The sequence below is a fragment of the Leptidea sinapis genome, chromosome 29 (genome assembly GCF_905404315.1).
Source record: "Leptidea sinapis chromosome 29, ilLepSina1.1, whole genome shotgun sequence".
NCBI lineage: Eukaryota > Metazoa > Arthropoda > Insecta > Lepidoptera > Pieridae > Leptidea > Leptidea sinapis.
In genome coordinates this window covers 5,230,202-5,239,517 of record NC_066293.1, presented here as the reverse complement: position 1 = coordinate 5,239,517, position 9,316 = coordinate 5,230,202, and positions in this window count along the sequence as shown.

Here is a 9,316-nt window from a genome sequence, read left to right as displayed (position 1 = left end):
GTTGGTGTAATTAGAAGATTTCGCTTGTCAGTTTTTATATTATTTATTTTTGAGAATTTCCTCTCATAATCTGCATTTGAAATAGGAACTGACAGAGCTGTGAGCGCGAAGTTAGGAAAATTTGTGAACAGCCGTTCACCAATTTCGTCTCTCACCATTCATTCCATAAGTCACCATTTTTTCGTGTACTACTGTTACAACAGTCTTTTCAGATTGGAAGTATTCATTCAATCGAGTAAATTTTTCAACTTGTTCAAAGTTGAACATGACATGGAACTAGCTAATTTCAAAAAAGCGGAACCGCGTCAGTTAAAAGCGGAAGGTGGATCCATTATCAAAAAGGCGGTGTAAAAAGCGGAAAAGCGGTACATCTGGCAACGCTGGATTCACTCGATTCTTACAATATTGACACTATAGAAGTAGTCCCCGCCTGCCTCTTTTAGATAGCAATAGTTTTGACAGGTCACAGGAGTAGTCTTAGATGTTGTCATATTATTATTTTGACTAAACCTTCACGGAATTAAATCGTATGACATAATGTCACATACTCAACAGACGATTGGGAAAGTAAATAAATTAAACATATTAACAGAAAGCATGTAATGATAATTATTTCTTGGATAATGAGATCCAAAACAAAGTAACAGATATCCTCAAATCTTAGGGGAAAATTAATGATACTCGGCCGAATATTTATATGCTATCCGGATATTTGAGTCATCTAATAATCAATGGAACTTCTTAACGGCTTACTTACTTTACTGCTTGTCTGTGACAGAATTTCTAACTATCTGTAATCATATTGCAATACGCTTACTTTCGTTGCTGCATTGCACCATGACTTTTGCAAGTCTCTTTTAAAGTTGTCCTTGAGGTAGATTTTTCCTCTATTGAGGTAGGCGTATCTCCCTGACTTCGTTGATTTCATTAAAACAGCGCATTCTCATATGAGCAGCACGTTTAGTAGGTCTTCGCATATTATTCACACAAATTAGTTGAAAAATTAACCGACTTCAAAAAATAATTCCAAAAACAATTTAACTTTAGAGACTGAGCGTTTGGAGATTAAATAAAACAACAGCTTGAGTAGTATGAAGACTGTGAGGAAGATGTGGAAGATGATATATTTAACTTCAGTTATATGATATATATACAAAATCCTTAAAACTAGTTAACCAATTACAATTGTTACTTAAAAAATATTTACAAGTTTAGAAAATACGCACCAATACTAAAGCTTACATTTTGACCAATAGTTAAACGTTTCATTCAATAAGAATTGAATATTATGTGTTCTATCTCACTCTAAAACTAATGCTATCGCAGTAAACCGGCCAGCGAGCGCGCGCATGTGTAACTCGCGTCGAACCTCGATCATCCGATGTCAATGAGCATTTAGCACCTACTCTGTCGCTCATTGATTAAAATTGAATGAATAGTGATCGACGCCGCGACGCTTCAGTCGAGTACGCTCGGCTTTTCTGTGAGGTTGTGTAACGCGGAGCATTTGACTGATCACGTTACTATATCTGCGGTCTTCGAGAGAACGTGACGATGCTTGTACTTCGATGAGGTGACTACTGGTGATCTGTATGATTCTATGAGTTGATGTACAGCATTATAAAATGGTTCTTATAAGAGCTAATATTACGGTATATAAAATAAAATGTTCTTTTCAGAACGAATCTTTCGGCATACGCTTATTACAGTTAATATGCACGATTTATATTTCTACGATCTATAATGCTACGAAGGTATTACGTTACAAGTTAGATATTAGACATGTGTATTAATTGATATTATTGGTTGCAGGTACAGCTACATAACTTATATGCACTATTCCAAAAGTAAAGAAATAATTGCGTTTTCTTATACCACTGGACTGGCGGCTGTCAAAGTGTTTTTGTGCCTGTTTGATATGCGCCATTTTGACGCTGTTGGCAATAGAGTCGACCTCAGCTAAAGAAACATCGGTAGATGTTGGGAAAGTATTTACAAAAAAATATGTGTTCTTTATTACGTTCTATTAGTAAATTTTGTATGTATATTTTAAACTAATCATTCATATAGGTTTTTGCCTTAATAATCAGTCTGATTAAAATGCGTTTTTATGAATGTTTCTTACTTTTCATGTCTTATCAACTTATATTAGAATAAGATACCGAAATAAGTAGATAATTAATAATTGTCAGTTAGCTTCGAAGCCAATGAATAATTAATACAGGTAAACAAAAGAACAAATATTAAATAAGTAAATGATAACTAAGAACAAAGGTTAATAAAAATACATTTCATACATTTGTATCTTATTTTAATTAATTATGGACGTGACCAAATTATTTGACGGGCAAAAAATGACCTATATTTCGACCTGTAATTCAACTATTGCTTTTTTAGGAGTTGATGAAACTTCATTATTATAATGAGTTATCAGCTGTTCTTTATTCCTTTTTGACTTATTTGTTAAATCTATAATATTTTCATCACATTTGTTTTTTCGTTTGGTTGAACTATATTACAACGTTATATACTAGCTGTATATAACGTTGACGAAGGAAGTGTTGATGTTGTCATCACTTTCGACGATGCCGTCGGCGCTGAGTGAAAAGGCAATGATAGAAAGGTCCCTGAAAAGTATACCCATAGATCTACAAGTATTAAGAAGTTTAGAGGGCAAGGGCACAAAGGCCTACACAAGTAATAAAAGTTTTAATACTATCGTAAATTTTTAAGCAAGTACCTCCATTTTTTGTTGGAATACTACCGGGTTTCAATAGTGTTCTATTGAAATGTTGGTTAAAACATCCATCATCAAAATGTAATGAACACAGACAATCGTGATTTTTAGAAGTGAAATTGTTAATATTCTGGAGCCAAACTTTCCTCTCCTCAGAGTATTTTGGATCGATATCTATCAATAATTAAACTATCGATATGATGTAAGCACTAGTAATGAGAATTGTAAACAAAAACAATCATTATTCAGACATATTTTACAAATGTTTGCTTACATAATTGAAAGTTAATAAAATAAAAATAAATATGGCATGAAATTATTCGTAAAATGCCAATTTTTGATAAAAAAAAATATGACCTAGAGTACAACATACCTGTGGAATGATATTTCATCGTTTTTTTGTAGCGCTGCTTACAATAAACACATGACCTCATTTTTTGTATCTTTTATATAATCCCTGAAGTTGGAATAACGTGGAAATCGAAGTGAATTAATTCAAAATGCAAACATATTTCAGAGTACCGTACACTTCTCTCGCAGCCATTTGTATTATACGTCAAAATGTGTTCTTTGGACGCTCGCTAGTGGCGCTGCTATTAGGCACAAAAGATTAGCTGTCAAACATAAGGAACAGCCTGTCCACCAGCCAGTGATATATTCATAGAGGTCAGTGCTACATACAAAGTTATAATTGAGATGTGCTTTAGTCACACTTGTGCGACGTGACGAGGCGAGAGGGAAATTTATTCACTTACATGAATAAATTTTTTCTGCACCTTCAATGAGCCGTTTGTTTATATTTTTTGTTATTAGATTTTAGGAGCGCCACGGACTAATAAAAAAACAAGGACTCCGCGCCGTGATATAATCAAGTGAAGCACCTTTAAGCTAGTGTGTACGGAGGATATTAGATAACACAAATTATGTCCCCTTATTAGTCATAGGACTTTTAACTCCAACTTTTTAATTTCTGATGGTAAAATTGTTTCCTAAAATAAAATTAAATATCGCAAGCATAGTAGGTATGGGTAAATAAATAAATTACATATAAACCAGGTACACCTACAGAACACTTCAGAAACAGAACAGAAAGTAAGGTTTGCTGGTTTGATGCCTGTGTCCATGTCTTGTTTGCAGAATCTTTGTTGTATTTGATATAAAAATGCCGTACTAACACTTCTTATTTTTATGAATACCTACACAAAATGCATTCTTAAATTTGTTTGTTTGCCACTGACGTGGTATCAAATAAGTACTTTATAGTGTAATAATGTGCTAAGTAAATACACAAGTGATGGAAATTTTGACAGAGTACTGAATCTCCCGACAATTCGAATAGCTCTGCGTTGCACGCGATTTAATGTTTAGAACTGATACTGGGATGCACCAGATCAAAGATGAGAACGATACTCGTATTAAAGTAGTGCTCCACACTTTTTTAAAGACATACCTGTTATTATAAATCAGATAATGACTTATCTACTCCTTAGAACACCATTAAATGGATTACCCAATTTTTCGGGTAAAGTCCCTGTTTATTTCCGATCACACTGGATGATACTATCACGCGTAGCGGAGGTTTTGTGCCCCAAACATCGAATTAATTTGTATTATGAAAAGAAAAAAATAAAAAAAATAGTGTGATAACTAAAATATTCTATCTATGAAAGGTATTTCCTTGATACTTTTATTGTATCCTTTCATTGTTTTAACACACTTTCTCAATAACGGCAGCATTTTAAAAATATTTTAATGCCACGTAAACTGATCCGTCACAAACGATGGCAGAGGTCATAATGACGGCTGATCGGCTTATATTAGTGTAAGTGTGTGCGTAGGGCTATGATTTTACACGTTAACACGCTTGTTTTGATGCTTCACTGTTATGTAGGTAACAAGGAGTCCTTATTTTTTTATTCGTCCGTGAGGAGAGCTAAGAAAATGGTTATGTTTTTAAAATAAAATGTTAGCCAAGCTTCATAACTTCTTTTTTGTTATTCAGGCCGTTATTAAAAAAAAAACAAAAGAATATTGAATTAATATCGTCTTTTGTCTCGCTTTTTTAAATTTGGACAGATCATTGTTGGCTATTGACGGTTGGATAAATATTGATAAATAACCAGTGTTTGTTTTTATAAATCAGAAAAAAAATATAAATAAATTGATACTTTTATTTAATACATTTTCAATTATAATCAAGTTCAAATTTTTACTTTTTTGAAAACACCTAAAAAACCCAATAACTCAAAAATGGTACACTTTTGCACAAAATGTTTGGGTGTTAAAATTATCGGGAATGCATATAACCCTGTTATTCGTAATTCCACCATATAAGTATATGATCTTATGCCAAACGGACACACGTAAAGGTATCATCAGAAATAAACAAGGTGCTTGTAAATTATCAAATATTTTATTTTACTTTTTTATAAAAACGCAAAAAATTAATATACATATATATTTACATTGTTTCACTGTAGTTGCCACTTGAGTATTCAGCAGGAACTAAACAGTTAAAATAATTTATATCACATATAAAACTTAAGGGGCCTTGCAAATAAAAAAAAAGCTTAGTATAAAGCTATCTATGCCTGATTTCCAGATGGACGAACAGAAACAAAAAAATATCTATGCCTGAGAATAAACCAAGAATATAAAACATGTTGACATTTTACAGTTGATATATACTGTCAATACAATGTTAATTCTGAAGTTTACCGAATGTCAGGCAGCCTTGTAAATAAACGCGGGAAACGTTATACGTCTGGAGGTCTACTCGCAAAATCGACAACGATACATTCGGAACGATACGATAATACTCCGAATATATCGCAACTATCCTACTCTAACAAATGTTCGAATTCCTTATCGTTTATCGTTACCATAGACTAATATTTTGATTTTTTTACGATGTTTGTGTGCATGAAATATGTTCAAACCTAAACATTATCTTTGCTGTCGCTGTTAAGTGTGAAAAGTCAAAAAACATTTTAGGCACTAAGGACCAAGCCAGATTCTGCACCACCAATTTGGTATCATTTACACATAATGTAAATGTTTAAAAAATATGTAATGAATATAATATGACCATTTAAAATTGAATAAATAATAAAAAACTTGCGGATAATAAAATATAAAAAAAAGTAACTCAACCCTTCTCATCGACTTCCTATTTCTCAGGCGGCCATTTGCATTATTTGTACGCATAAACGATCAACAAAATGACTTAAATGACCTAGGAGTAAAAAAATCCTGTTGAATAGTAAATCACATATAATTATTTCAATAATATTTATTAAGTATGTATATTGTATGGCAAATATATCTATACAACTTGAAACGATAATAGCATCGACAGCCTAGAAGGTGTCGTTGAGATTATCGTAAAAGTGACGTTTGATTATTTGTGAAATTCGAATATTCGTCTCTGACATTTTCAACTAAGAGTAGGGTTACGACCGATAATATCGAATAATGTTTCGTTCGTTCATTCATCGTTTCGACATAGATTACGATGTAACTAAGAGTAGGATTCGACACGACTAATGAGACGATTTATCGAATATCGATTTTAGGAGTAGGCCCCCTGAATAGAACAATAATTAGCAAAATATCTATTTGTACACATTTTGCATATACCTGGTTTATTCTCAGGTAAAAATTAATACCAAGTTTGTTTGTAAGGCTGAAAGAGTCTAATTAAAACTAAAGACATATCCATATACCATATAATATTATCTCGCGATGTGCTCCTTGTGAACACATCTGCTCTCTTTAATGTAAAGACCAAAAAATCTGTGCTCAATAATTCACCATTGTTACAAAAGTCAACAATAGTATGAATAAATACTTAAATAAAATATGTACAATTAATTATTTTACAAAACTTCGAAGCCTGGTTTGATCAATATGGCGCGAAAGAGGCTGAAAATTAGCTTTCATAGTCTACGGGATTTAAATATTGTTCTATTTAAAATCAAATCAAAATCACTATTCATTGAAGTCACGGAATGTCAAATTTTTTTTTTATTCTTATTGAATCTACTGCTACTTTTAAAGCGTTGAGCTAATGAGAAGAAGTTCATTATATACATAGGTACTTATGAATTTGAAAAACAGTCTAACGCCATGAATGAGGAAAACTTGATGTCGTCAGATACAGGATCTAGCTTAGTGTAGGCTTCAGTCTCTCGCTTTTTTAGATACCTGTGTTTTTTTTATTACGACATTATGGGACGAGGCGAGCAGGACGTTCAGCTGAGGGCAATTGATACGCCCTGCCCATTACAATGCAGTGCCGCTCAGAATTCTTGACAACTGATACATTCTTAACGACACTACAATTGCGACCGTCGACTTGATACAAGATGTTAAGTCTCATTTGCTCAGTAGTTTCACTAGGTACGGCGCCCTTCAGACCGAAACACAATGATGTATACACATTACTGCTTTAAGGCAGAAATAGGCGCCGTTGTGGTACACATAATCTAGCCGGCATCCTGTGCAAAAGCGCCTCCCATTGGTAAAATGTATATTATATTAAAGGTCGGACCGCATAACAGCTGTACTGAGCGGCACAAAGCGACGAAATATAATTTCAATCATTTCGTATGCTACAATGTCGCACTGGAGCGGTACTGCACTGCAATAGAATAGTTTAACGCGCAGCGCCGCGACACTCAGTGCGACACAGCAAGGGCTACGTCGCTATAATATGCGTACTGTTAATTGTTAAGTTTAAAGAATTTTGCCATCGACATTCTAGTGTAAAATTGTGCAGTCGACCTTTGTATGTAAGCAATCCATTTCTTGTTATTGTTTTTAACTTTCATAATTCGTTCTTCTTCTGCACACAACAAATATTTAATGACCAAATCGTTGTCACTATCGCTCATCTTGTAACGTTGCTCGCACGCGAACTGCTAAAGTCGAGCGTTGAGCGACATGAAGCGACGCGCCGCGCAGTGCCGCTCTAATGCGGTCCGACCTTGTGAATGATTCATACTTACATTGTAATATGCCAGCGTGTAATTGTGTTGAGAATATAAAGACTTTGCCTGAGATCTATAGTGTTCGCACATTTTACACAGACTTTAATTACGTAAAACATGAGTGTAAGCTAAGCATAATCTTTGATTTCGTTGTTATAGTCTGATAGCTGAAATTGTACTGAGATTAGCTTAGACAGCCCAATGCAAAAGTCAATTTCGCGTTTTATCACTAAATCTCAGCATTAGTATTATTATAATGATTTGGACACGTGGAGTGAATGAGTGAAGAAAGAATGATGCATCTAATATATAAGGCAAGTGTGTGTGGGCAAGTCGGTCGCGGGAGACCTCGTAGAATATTCGTCGACTAAATCGAGGACGTTTAGAGAAAAGGAAAGGTCCGAAGCACCCGCAACCGGCGAGCATGTATGAAAAGAGTAATGAATGTAGAGGAAGCGCGTGAGGTTTGTAAGGATAGAAGCAAGTGGCATTGTCACTGCCTACCCCGACGGGAACAAGGCGTGAGTATGAAGGAATGAATATTATTATAATTTTTAACTGTGCCTTAATAACACGAAATGGTAACAGGTAGGTCAGCAGGTTACGCAGGTTCTGGAGTGGCGGCAATAGGTAGGAAGACGAAGAATGGGACGGCTCCCACAAGATGGACTAATGACCTGATAAGAGTGGGGTATCTTAGGATGCAGAGCGCACAAGATCGGTGGGAGTCTTCGAGCTGGTTATAATATGTTAAGGAGATAAAACGAGTTCGCACATTTTTATATAAGAGGAGGCAAGAGCAAAGCAGAGGAATTGACTCACGCGAAGGGCAATATCGAGTCACTTTAATCATGTAGGTAAGGAATGCACTTTGAATGGCAAAAGTTTTCTTTTCTTTTTATATTTACCACCACTACGGAAATGGAAGAGCTTTAGTGACAAGAATGGCAAGATACTTATTGCTTTTAAATCAACATTTACAGCATCATTGATTAATAAATCATTTCAACTACAATATATGTAAAGTGATGCAACAATAATACTCAAACGTCAAATACAGTAAAAGCTCCTTATTCGCGCTTCCTTCATTCGCGTTTTCAAAAATTGTGACCCAATTCCTATATTCGCCGCTAAGGATTCCTTTATTCGCGGATGTAATCGGTACATATTACATGCATATTAATAAAAATAATTCCTACATAGTTTCATAATTACGAATGGAATAGGACGAGATGGGTTCGAACAAATAGAATCAAGTGACATTCAGGAGTTGCTTGATTCGCAAGATGAAGATTTGACTGAAATCGACTTGGAGGATATGTTAAATTCACGGACCATTGAAGAAGAGGCTTCAACAAGCACTGGAAATGTGACATATAATTTGACAAATCTTAGTGAAGGTTTAAGGATCGCAAATGAGCTTTGTGATTTCTTTATGACAATTGATCCGACTATTAAACGAAGTCATATTTTTAAGAGGCAAATTGGTAATGCCACTGTTGAATATCAGTTTGAACTAAAGGAGCTTTTAAAAACTGTTATGCAAGAAAAAATTACAAAATTCTTTAATCCTCAGGCAACCTAAGCC